This window comes from Triticum aestivum, chromosome 4B (assembly GCF_018294505.1).
Source record: "Triticum aestivum cultivar Chinese Spring chromosome 4B, IWGSC CS RefSeq v2.1, whole genome shotgun sequence".
Taxonomy (NCBI): Eukaryota; Viridiplantae; Streptophyta; class Magnoliopsida; order Poales; family Poaceae; genus Triticum; species Triticum aestivum.
In genome coordinates, this window is record NC_057804.1 from 285,305,218 (window position 1) to 285,318,791 (window position 13,574).

Sequence of the window (13,574 nt, forward strand, 5' to 3'; positions counted from 1 at the left end):
TGCCATGTTCATCGCATCGTATCTCTGCATCCGTAGCTCCGTTTCGTGCGTGTAATATGTCAAATTGTTCGTCTCAACGAGTACTTCATTTCATTCCATTGCATCATATTCATTTGAGGTCATCTAGATGCCTGAATCATCGTTGTAAGGGTGCTTCATGATGTTTTCTGCTGTCTGTTAACAGAACGAGCTCTTTTGTCATTTTGCCATGATTGATGTGTGCATCCTATGAGGTTGATGTCTACATGTGTTTTAAACTATGCCATGTCTTCTTTACAAAGGTGCTTACCATGTATTTTTTTGATCAATGTGGTGACTAGCACAAGCATGCAAACTAGGCATCGTGATGTTGCTGATTTTAGTCCCTGTTCTGCTGTTATTTTGATGCCATGTAAACATGATGCTACAGAGAGATCCATGCATATTTTGAGATACTTCAGTAAGGATGTTTTGGACATATGATTTTCCTCTATCCATTCATGCCCTTGGTTGCAATTATGGAGTAGTCTAGCATGTCATTTTTGTGCTCTACTTTTGCTTTAAAATGTTTCCTGGCAGATTGTTTACATGTTATTCAATTTTGCCAAGCTTGTTGTAGTTGATCCTTGCATGCTATGGACTTGCTCTTGCCATGCTTAGCTTCATAAACATTCCTTCTTACTGTTGGGTACCTTATCATGCCATGTAGTGATCTGTGGTGAGTGGTACAAGCTCACTAATATGCCTTCATAATTCTGTTTCTGCCATGTTTGAATCTATAATATAACTTGCCATGTTTACATGGGTGCCATCATATTTTCTGATCCTTTTTGGCTCATGGTCAGTAAGGGACTTTTGATCTATGCAATTATTAGTTTCATGCCATGCCTTTGTTTGCCATGATAAGTTCTTGTAACATGTTGTTTGATAGCTCTAAACATTGCAACCTGATGTTATTTTCTGCAAAGTCTGAATTGTTATTATTTGCAATCTTGCCATGTGTGTTTGAGCATGTTCTAGTGATTTCTGGAGATAGCTCAGTGTTCATGTTTTGTAATGCTTTACCTGTACATCATGCCCATGCCTTTTGTTTACTTGTTGAGGTCCTGTAGCATGTTGTTTTGATGCTTGCAATATGCCTAGTTGCTGTTTTGGACAGCTTGTCCTTTAAACTTGTATAGAGTGTGTGTGTTGCACCGTTGCTCCGTTTTGAGTGTGCCCTATATGAAACTTGCTTGATATTGCATGTAGTTTCATATTATCATGTTGCATCCTTGTTTTAAGGTGTTTGCTTGATGTTTGGGTGCATTTTGCATCAATGCCATGTTTATCTTGTTTTGCTCATATCTTCTAGGCCGTAGCTCCGAACTAAATGAACTTTATATGTAACTTGACTAGAATCTCGTGTAGATCATCTTGGTGCATCTTAACTTGCTGTTTAACAACTTGAACATAAGGTTTATTCAGATCTGGACCAATTTCGAAATATGCATATAAGGACTTACCTGAATTGTTATATGTTGTTCCCAGCCTCATTTAAACTTGCCTTGATGTGCTGCTCTTGTTTGCATCATCTCTTGCCATGAGTAGCTTCATGTGGCCTTGTCATGCATCATGCTTGTTGTGCATCATGTCTTGTCTATGTGTGGTGTGTTTACCATGTTGTGTGCTTCTTTTCAATAGTTCCTGTTTCGTTGCGATCGTGAGGATTCGTTCGTCTATGGTTGGTTCGGCTTCATCCGTTCGTATTCTTCATGGACTCATTCTTCTTCCTTGCGGGATTTCAGGCAAGATGACCGCTACCCTGGATCTCACTACTATCATTGCTATGGTAGTTTCTTCGATTCTATCACTTTGCTGCGCTACCTATCACCTGTTTACCAATCCTCCCATAATGCCATGAACCTCTAACCTTTGACACCTTTCCTATGCAAACCATTGTTTGGCTATGTTACCGCTTTTGCTCAGCCCCTCTTATAGCGTTGCTAGTTGCAGGTGAAGTTGAAGATTGCTCCATGGTGGACAGGATTTTGGTTGGGATATCACAATATCTCTTATATTATTAATGCATCTATATACTTGGTAAAGGGTGGAAGACTCGGCCTTATGCCTGGTGCTTTGTTCCACTCTTGCCACCCTAGTTTCCGTCATACCGGTGTTATGTTCCCGGAGTTTGCGTTCCTTACGCGGTCGGGTGATTTATGGGACCCCCTTGACAGTTCGCTTTGAATAAAACTCCTCCAACAAGGCCCAACCTTGGTTTTACCATTTGCCTCACCTAGCCCTTTTTCCCTTGGGAGTCGCGCTCTCGAGGGTCATCTTTATATTATCCCCCCCGGGGCCAGTGCTCGTCGTGAGTGTTGGTCCAACCTGTCAGCCGCCGGTGGCCACCAGGGGCAACTCTGGGCTGGCCTACCGGAAGTTTGGACAATCCGGTGTGCCTTGAGAACGAGATATGTGCAGCTCCTATCAGGATTGTCGGCACATTCGGGCGGCTTTGCTGGTCTTGTTTTACCATTGTCGAAATGTCTTGTAAACCGGGATTCCGAGTCTGATCGGGTCTTCCTGGGAGAAGGTATATCCTTCGTTGATCGCGAGAGCTTATCATGGGCTATGTTGGGACACCCCTGCAGGGTATAATCTTTCGAAAGCCGTGCCTGCGGTTATAGGCAGATGGGAATTTGTTAATGTCCGGTTGTAGATAACTTGACACCAGATCCGAATTAAAATGCATCAACCGCGTGTGTAGCCGTGATGGTCTCTTTTCGGCGGAGTCCGGGAAGTGAACACGGTTTCTGTGTTATGTTTGACGTAAGTAGGAGTTCAGGATCACTTCTTGATCATTGCTAGCTTCACGACCGTTTCGCTTGCTCTCTTCTCGCTCTTATTTGCGTATGTTAGCCACCATATATGCTTAGTCGCTGCTGCAACCTCACCACTTTACCCCTTCCTTTCCCTTTAAGCTTTGCTAGTCTTGATACCCATGGTAATGGGATTGCTGAGTCCTCGTGGCTCACAGATTACTACAACAACAGTTGCAAGTGCAGGTTATGCGATGATCATGACGCGAGAGCGATGTTTGCTTGTTTTGGAGTTCTTCTTCTGCTTCTTCTTCGATTAGGGGATAGGTTCCAGGTCGGTAGCCTGGGTTAGCAGGGTGGATGTCGTTTGAGTTTCTGTTTGTGTTTCATCCGTAGTTAGATGTTGATCTTATGTATGATGAAGTTGTATTCGTGTGGCATTGTATGCCTTATGTATGTATCCCCATCTATTATGTAATGTTGATGTAATGATATGCACCTTGCAAAAGCGTTTCAATATGCAGGTCTATCCTTGGTGGGACCTTCGAGTTCCTTTTGGATAGGGTCGCATATTGGGCGTGACATTATCTCTCCCATCTAATCCAAGATGCCGCTGCAACCAAGGGAGAAGGTTGATCCCGCTAGGGCCCGCCTTTGTCGCCGCTTACCTCCTTTTGCAAGCCACCTGGTGTAGGATGGAATCCTAGATTCAAGATCTTTCCACTCTTGGAGGTGGGGAGAAGAACAAGGAAGAACTCAAAAGGAAAAAACACTCAACAAGCCCAAATCACGCATCCACTAAGATAGTACACATAAGATCCACAAGTATACAAGATCAACCCAAGGGAAAAGTAATAGGTAGAGTTCCTCCCAAATCCATAGGAGATGAGCCTTGGAGGTAGATAGATATTCCCTAAAGTAGGGGCCTTGCATCCATGTGATGGATATTCCCTTGAAGGGGCCTTATATCCACTGACGTATCTTCCCTTGAAGGGGCTTGGTCTCCAGTGGAGTGGTAGATGATACGTCTCCAACGTATCTACTTTTCCAAACACTTTTGCCCTTGCTTTGGACTCTAACTTGCATGATTTGAATGAAACTAACCCGGACTGACGCTGTTTTCAGCAGAACTGCCATGATGTTGTTTTATGTGTAGAAAACAAAAGTTCTCGGAATGACCTGAAAATCCACGGAGATAAGTTTTGGAAAATATAAAAAATACTGGCGAAAGAATCAAGACCAGGGGGCCCACACCCTGTCCATGAGGGTGGGGGGCACGCCCTCCCCCCTGGGCGCGCCCCCTGTCTCGTGGCCCCCCTGAGGCTCCACCGACCTCAACTCCAACTCCATATATTCCGTTTCACGGAGAAAAAAACCAGGGAGAAAGTTTCATCGCGTTTTACGATACGGAGCCGCCGCCAGGCCCTAATCTTTCTTGGGAGGGCTGATCCGGAGTCCGTTCGGGGCTCCAGAGAGGGGGATTCGTCGCCGTCGTCATCATAAACCATCCTCCATCACCAATTTCATGATGCTCACCGCCGTGCGTGAGTAATTCCATCGTAGGCTTGCTGGACGGTGATGGGTTGGATGAGATTTACCATGTAATCAAGTTAGTTTTGTTAGGGTTTGGTCCCTAGTATCCACTATGTTCTGAGATTGATGTTGTTATGACTTTGCTATGCTTAATGTTTGTCACTAGGGCCCGAGTGCCATGATTTCATATCTGAACCTATTATGTTTTCATGAATATGTGTGTGTTCTTGATCCTATCTTGCAAGTCTATAGTCACCTATTATGTGTTATGATCCTACTACCCCGAAGTGACAATAATCGAGATACTTCTCGGTGATGACCGTAGTTTGAGGAGTTCATGTATTCACTATGTGCTAATGCTTTGTTCCAGTTCTCTATTAAAAGGAGGCCTTAATATCCCTTAGTTTCCGCTAGGACCCCGCTGCCACGGGAGGGTAGGACAGAAGATGTCATGCAAGTTCTTTTCCATAAGCACGTATGACTATATTCAGAATACATGCCTACATTACATTGATGAATTGGAGCTAGTTCTATGTCACCCTATGTTATAGCTATTACATGAGGAATCGCATCCGACATAATTATCCATCACTGATCCAATGCCTACGAGCTTTTCACATCTTGTGTTTCGCTTATTTACTTTTCCGTTGCTACTGTTACAATTACTACAAAACTATTATCTTTACTTTTGCCACTGTTACCTTTATTATGATACCACTTTGCTACTAAATACTTTGCTGCAGATACGAAGTTATCCAGGTGTGGTTGAATTGACAACTCAACTGCTAGTACTTAAGAATATTCTTTGGCTCCCCTTGTGTCGAATCAATAAATTTGGGTTGAATACTTTACCCTCGAAAGCTGTTGCGATCCCCTACACTTGTGGGTTATCAAGACTAATTTATGACGCCGTTGCCGGGGAGCATAGCTCTATTCTTTGAGTCACTTGGGATTTATATCTGTTGATCACTATGAGGAACTTGAAAGACGAAAGAACCAAGATTTTTCCCTCAACTACGAGGGGAGGTAAGGAACTGCCATGTAGCTCTGCACTAGATTCTCCTTCGGTTTTGAGTAAGCTTGCGACACCTAAACCTGCTACTGCTATGAATTCTGACATGTCGCATGTTATTGATGATGCCACTTCTGCTATGCATGATACTTATGATGAAACTACTTCTCTGTGTGATACTACTTTGCCATTAGGTGAATTTCTTGATGAACAACTTGCTAGGGTTAGAGAGAATGAAATTATTGAAGATGCTATTGTTGATGATAGTGATGATGAAAGTTCTCCCCTTGATTATGAATTACCTGTTATTCCTGAGGGTTATGTTATGGATGAGGAAGCTGCTAGAGCTATCTTTGCTTGCAAAGATAGATATGATCTTAAAAAGTTATTAGCCAAATGGAAGCAACAATCTCTTAATGCTAGAATGAAACCTGACCCTGCTTTTGCTACTTCACCTATCTGTGTTACTGATAAGGATTATGAATTCTCTGTTAATCGTGAGATTATTACTTTAGTTGAATATGATCCTTTTTATGGCCTTGAATCTGAAACTATTGTGGCACATCTTACTAAGTTGAATGATATAGCCACCCTGTTTACTAATGATGAGAAGTCTCGCTATTATTATATCCTTAAGATATTTCCGTTCTCATTAAAGGGTTATGCTAAGACTTGGTTTAATTCTCTTGCTCCTGGTTGTGTGCGTAGTCCCCAGGATATGATTTATTACTTCTCTGCTAAGTATTTCCCTGCTCATAAGAAACAAGCTACCTTGCGAGAAATATATAATTTTGTGCAAATCAAAGAAGAGAGTCTCCCACAAGCTTGGGAGAGGCTTCTCCGATTACTTAATGATTTTCCTGATCATCCTCTTAAGAAAAATGAAATACTTGATATCTTTTATAATGGACTAACCGATGCTTCCAAGGACTACTTGGATAGTTGTGCTGGTTGTGTTTTCAGGGAAAGAACAGTTGACGAAGCTGAATTACTATTGAATATTATGTTGACTAATGAAAATAATTGGACTCTTCCTGAGCCAATTCCTGAGGCAATTCCTGAACCAATTGAGCCAACTCCTGAGCCTATTCCTAAACCCACTCCGAAGAAGAGAGGTGTTCTATTTCTCAGTCCTGAAGATATGCAAGAGGCAAAGAAATCAATGAAATAAAAAGGCATTAAAGCTGAAGATGTTAAGAATTTACCACCTATTGAAGAAATACATGGTCTTAATATACCGTCTATCAAAGAACCACATTGTCTTGATAACCCGACATAGGTAGTAAAGGTAAATTGTTGTAGGGTGGAACCCTAAGTGGAGATCTTTCACGAATTGGAGGGGGGATCCCCAAGAACAAGATGAACACAAGAGGGAAAACAAGGGGAACACTCAAGATCAAAACCAAATCACACATCCACTAGACTAACAAACACACAAGATCACAAGGTACATGAACAATCAAAGGGAAATAAGATATATGGTAGAGTTCATCCCAAATCCTATGAAGGAGATGAGGGCTTGATGATCTAGGTAGATCCTTCCCTCAAGGGGGGCTTGAATCCCTAAGGATCTTCTCCAATGGAGGTCATGATCTCCATGAGGAGGAAGATGAGCAAAGCTCTCTCTTTGTCTATCAAATACTTTGCTATCCTCTAAATGAGCTAGGAGATGCCCTTATATAGTTTAGGGACGAAATAAGAGAGGAGGGGGGAATACAAGGGCCAAAAGCCCAAAAGGCACGCAGGCCTCAGAGGGGTCCGGGCACCCGGTGCAAACGGGGCTGGGCACCCGGACCGAACAGGGACCCGACGAAGGGGGGACCGGGCACCCAGGGTCCTAAGCCCGGGCACCCGGGGTCGGTGTAGGCGGCTGGGCGGCCTCGGCCGGGCACCCGGGGGTCCAAGGCCCGGGCACCCGGTCAGGGCTGGAGCGGGGCTCGGGCAGGGCCGGGCACCCGGGGTGGGGCTGGGCCCGCGCTGGGAGGAGGCCAGGCACCCGGGGGTGGCGACCCGGGCACCCAGGGTGGGCTGCACAGCGCCCTGGTGGTCAGGGCCGGGCACCCGGGCCCTCCTGGCCGGGCACCCAGGGTGGCCTGGGCCTTGGCCAACCGGCGGCTGGTGGACGGGCACCCGAGGTGGGCTACACAGCGCCCTGGTGGTCAGGGCTGGGCACCCGGGGTGGCCTGGGCCTTGGCCAACCGGCGGCTGGTGGCCGGGCACCCGGAGGGGTCCGAGGCCTCCGTAGCTTCGCGCTCTTCTCTCGCTCTTCTTCTCTTCATGTGCTTGTGTCTCCATCCTCGCCTCTTCACGGTCTTCTTCTTGGTACCTACGAGTGCATAGAGTTTCCATATGAGGTAGAATCCGACTCTCGTGTGACACCGAAAGAGACCTGAAGAGGACAGAGTTCACCTCGGTTTCGACGGTGCGTGCGCGAGCTCTTGTAGTAGGTCCTCTTCGTGCTTGCGGTGTGACGTCCATGGGGATGGTCGAGGGATTTTGCGCATCATCTCCCCCCTTGGGAGAGATCCGTCCATGGATCGTGATCTTCATCACCATGGGAAAGAGAGGGCGTCGCCGTGTAGGAGTTGACAACCACCAAGTACTCATCATGTTGAAGCTCGAAATGGGCACTCTCCAATGGCGCACCATCTTGTAATCCCCATAACCAAGTGAGAGCCATGTAGAAGAAATGCGCGAAGAGAGTGGTGGGAAGTACACTCCATGGAATCCCATGTCATCGTTGCTCTCTAGAGCTCGTTTTGTCAACTCATGGGATTGTGAGGTTGACAAGTATTCACGGGTACCTACACAAAAGAAACACAAACCAAAGAAATTGTGCGTGTGGTAAATGTACACATCATCCATCATGATGTGTATGTGCACATGTGAGTTAGCACAAGATAAGCATCGCTCAAAGAAATTTGATGCATGGTATAAGAACATGTCATCCATCATGAAAGAATAGTTATTGTGTATGACACGATGGGGATGCAAATTTAGCATAGAAGTATATGGCACATCAATAGCATGTTTATTCATGGGAAGCATATTGTGCACACAAGTATTGGGATCATGCAATGGATAGGATGAATCAAAATCTCCTAAAATGAATGAGGAAACTATGGAGGTGTCCTTGTGAGCAATAGTGGAAACATCATATGGAGAAAATGGAGAACATCCAAGACAATGCATATCCAGAGCTAGGTGGTCATGGCATGGCATATGAGATAAATGATGCAAAGGGAGCATATCCATATTATCACAAGAAAAACAAATGCCAATAACCATGGGCTTGTCATCTATGCCATATGTGCAAATTGGGTTTATGTTGATGGCATATGCATAGTCACTAAGATGAGATTGCAAATATGACATATGGTTGATCTCATGCATAGCATATGACAAGTCAAGCGGATTGTCAAACACGATGTGACCTAGAGAATTGTCACAAGAAATCCTATGTAACATGGCATCACAACTAATAGACTCCACATGAGAATCATCATACTCATCATAAATGGGCAAATCATCGCATGGGGTAATCGCACTAGCATGAAGCATGGAAATAGGTGGATCAACATCATGCAAGCAATCAATGTCAAGAATGTCCACTAGTGGGACAAGAGCATCACCTTCACCTATGTTACCTTGTTCATTCCACTCAAGTGGTGCAGGTGAGGTGGCAAAGACCAAATGGTGGTCATCATCTTCATCTTGATGGAACCATGTGGGGGGTGCATCATATTGCACCATGGCCATCGTCTTGTCCAAAGGAAGAACGAAGTCGTCGAGGATCGGTGCATCATCATAAATGGGACCTAGAACCAAATGAGAAGACACAATAGAGGTAGAGGTTAAGTTGTTAGAAATCGAAATGGCCTCACATGCTGTATCAACTACCTCACTCTCTCTATGTGGTGGTGCCTCACTCACTCCCTCAAGGTAGGTGCACTCAATGTCACATATGGTGGAGTCACTCAAATCACTCAAGTGGTGGTGGTGGTGGCTCTCCTCACATGGGAATTGTGGCAACTCATCATATATGGGGCTAGTGGTGAAGTCACTCTCACTCTCAATATGGTGGCACAAGTCACTCAAGTCATCATACGTCGTCGTGGTCGAAGGGAAAATCCCATGCTCAACCATCTCGTCGTCGTCGCCGTGGATGAAGGCCGAAGATGGCACATCATCGCTCTCCTCCATGATCGAAGGGAAAATCCCATGCTCGATCATCTCATCACCGTCGCCGGGGAGGAAGGCTGATGTAGGCGTACTCATTGGAGGTAGGCGAAGATTGTTGGGGAACATAGTAATTTCAAAAAATTTCCTACGCACACGCAAGATCATGGTGATGCATAGCAACGAGAGGGGAGAGTGTTGTCCACGTACCCTCGTAGACTGTAAGCGGAAGCGTTATGACAACGCGGTTGATGTAGTCGTACGTCTTCACGATCCGGCCGATCCAAGCACCGAACGTACGGCACCTTCGAGTTCAGCACACGTTCAGCTCGATGACGATCCCTGGACTCCGATCCAGCAGGGTGTCGGGGATGAGTTCCGTTAGCACGACGGCATGGTGACGATGATGATGTTCTACCGATGCAGGGCTTCGCCTGAGCACCGCAATGATATGACCGAGGTGGAATATGGTGGAGGGGGGCACCGCACACGGCTAAGGGACGATCACGATGATCAACTTGTGTGTCTAGAGGTGCCCCCTGCCCCCGTATATAAAGGAGGGAGGGGGGAGGTGCGGCCGGCCCCTAGGGGTGCGCCTGGAGGAGTCCTACTCCCACCGGGAGTAGGACTCCCCACTCTTGCCTTGGTGGAGAAGGAAAGGGGGGAGGGGAAAGAGGAAAGGGGGCGCCCCCCTTCCTTGTCCTATTCGGACTAGGGGGGGAGGGGGCGCGCGGCCTGCCCTGGCCGGCCCTCCTCTTCTCCCTCATGGCCCATGTAGGCCCATTAACCCCCGGGGGGGTTCCGGTAACCCCCCAGTACTCCGGTAAAATCCAGATTTCACCCGGAACGTTTCCGATATCCAAATATAGGCTTCCAACATATCAATCTTTATGTCTCGACCATTTCGAGACTCCTCGTCATGTCCGTGATCACATCCGAGACTCCGAACAACCTTCGGTACATCAAAACTTATAAACTCATAATAAAACTGTCATCGTAACGTTAAGCGTGCGGACCCTACGGGTTCGAGAACTATGTAGACATGACCTAGAACTGTTTCCGGTCAATAACCAATAGCGGAACCTGGATGCTCATATTGGCTCCTACATATTCTACGAAGATCTTTATTGGTCAAACCGCATAACAACATACGTTGTTCCCTTTGTCATCGGTATGTTACTTGCCCGAGATTCGATCGTCGGTATCCAATACCTAGTTCAATCTCGTTACCGGCAAGTCTCTTTACTCGTTACGTAATGCATCATTACGTAACTAACTCATTAGCTACATTGCTTGCAAGGCTTATAGTGATGTGCATTACCGAGAGGGCCCAGAGATACCTCTCCGACAATCGGAGTGACAAATCCTAATCTCGAAATACGCCAACTCAACATGTACCTTCGGAGACACATGTAGAGCTCCTTTATAATCACCCAGTTACGTTGTGACGTTTGGTAGCACACAAAGTGTTCTTCCGGTAAATGGGAGTTGCATAATCTCATAGTTGTAGGAACTTTGTATAAGTCATGAAGAAAGCAATAGCAACATACTAAATGATCAAGTGCTAGGCTAACGGAATGGGTCAAGTCAATCACATCAATCTCCTAATGATGTGATCCCGTTAATCAAATGACAACACATGTCTATGGTTAGGAAACATAACCATCATTGATTAATGAGCTAGTCAAGTAGAGGCATACTAGTGAGATTAAGTTTGTCTATGTATTCACACATGTATTATGTTTCCGGTTAATACAATTCTAGCATGAATAATAAACATTTATCATGATATGAGGAAATAAATAATAACTTTTCTATTGCCTCTAGGGCATATTTCCTTCAGTCTCCCACTTGCACTAGAGTCAATAATCTAGATTACATAGTAATGATTCTAACACCCATGGAGTCTTGGTGCTGATCATGTTTTGCTCGTGGAAGAGGCTTAGTCAACGGGTCTGCAACATTCAGATTCGTATGTATCTTGCAAATCTCTATGTCTCCCACCTGGACTTGGTCCCGGATGGAATTGAAGCGTCTCTTGATATGCTTGGTCCTCTTGTGAAATCTGGATTCCTTTGCCAAGGCAATTGCACCAGTATTGTCACAGAAGATCTTCATTGGTCCCGACGCATTAGGTATGACACCTAGATCAGAAATGAACTCCTTCATCCAGACTCCTTCATTTGCTGCTTCCGAAGCAACTATGTACTCCGCTTCGCATGTAGATCCCGCCACGACGCTTTGTTTAGAACTGCACCAACTTACAGCTCCACCGTTTAATAAAAACACGTACCGGTTTGCGATTTAGAATCGTCCGGATCAGTGTCAAAGCTTGCATCGACGTAACCATTTACGACTAGCTCTTTGTCACCTCCATGAATGAGAAACATATCCTTAGTCCTTTTCAGGTATTTCAGGATGTTCTTGACCGCTGTCCAGTGATCCACTCCTGGATTACTTTGGTACCTACCTGCCAAGCTTATTGCTAAGCATACGTCAGGTCTGGTACACAACATTGCATACATGATAGAGCCTATTGCTGAAGCATAGGGAACATCTTTCATTTTCTCTCTATCTTCTGCGGTGGTCGGGCATTGAGTCTGACTCAACTTCACACCTTGTAATACAGGCAAGAACGCTTTCTTTGCCTGATCCATTTTGAACTTTTTCAAAACTTTTTCAAGGTATGTGCTTTGTGAAAGTCCAATTAAGCGTCTTGATCTATCTCTATAGATCTTGATACCCAATATGTAAGCAGCTTCACTGAGGTCTTTCATTGAAAAACTTTTATTCAAGTATCCCTTTATGCTATCCAGAAATTCTATATCATTTCCAATTAATGATATGTCATCTACATATAATATCAGAAATGCTACAGAGCTCCCACTCACTTTCTTGTAAATACAGGCTTCTCCAAAAGTCTGTATAAAACCATATGCTTTGATCACACTGTCAAAGCGTTTATTCCAACTCCGAGATGCTTGCACCAGTCCATAAATGGATCGCTGGAGCTTGCACACTTTGTCAGCTCCTTTTGGATCGACAAAACCTTCCGGTTGCATCATATACAACTCTTCTTCCAGAAATCCATTCAGGAATGCAGTTTTGACATCCATTTGCCAAATTTCATAATCATAAAATGCAGCAATTGCTAACATGATTCGGACAGACTTAAGGATCGCTACGGGTGAGAAAGTCTCATCGTAGTGAACCCCTTTGAACTTGTCGAAAACCTTTTGCAACAAGTCAAGCTTTGTAGACAGTTACATTACCATCAGCGTCAGCCTTCTTCTTGAAGATCCATTTATTCTCAATGGCTTGCCGATCATCGGTCAAGTCAACCAAAGTCCATACTTTGTTGTCATACATGGATCCTATCTCACATTTCATGGCTTCAAGCCATTTTGCAGAATCTGGGCTCATCATCGCTTCCTCATAGTTCGTAGGTTCGCCATGGTCAAGTAACATGACTTCCAGAATAGGATTACCGTACCACTCTGGTGCGGATCTTACTCTGGTAGACCTATGAGGTTCAGTAGAAACTTGATCTGAAGTTTCATGATCAATATCATTAGCTTCCTCACTAATTGGTGTAGTTGTCACAGGAACCGGTTCTTGTGATGAACTACTTTCCAATAAGGGAGCAGGTACAGTTACCTCATCAAGTTCTACTTTCCTCCCACTCACTTCTTTCGAGAGAAACTCCTTTTCTAGAAAGGATCCTAATTTAGCAACGAAAATCTTGCCCTCAGATCTGTGATAGAAGGTGTACCCAATAGTCTCTTTTGGGTATCCTATGAAGACACATTTCTCCGATTTGGGTTCGAGCTTATATGGTTGAAGTTTCTTCACATAAGCATCGCGGCCCCAAACTTTAAGAAACGACAACTTTGGTTTCTTGCCAAACCATAGTTCATAAGGTGTCGTCTCAACGGATTTTGATGGTGCCCTATTTAACGTGAATGCGGCCGTCTCTAAAGCATAACCCCAAAACGATAGCGGTAAATTAGTAAGAGACATCATAGATCGCACCATATCCAGTAAAGTACGATTACGACGTTCGGACACAC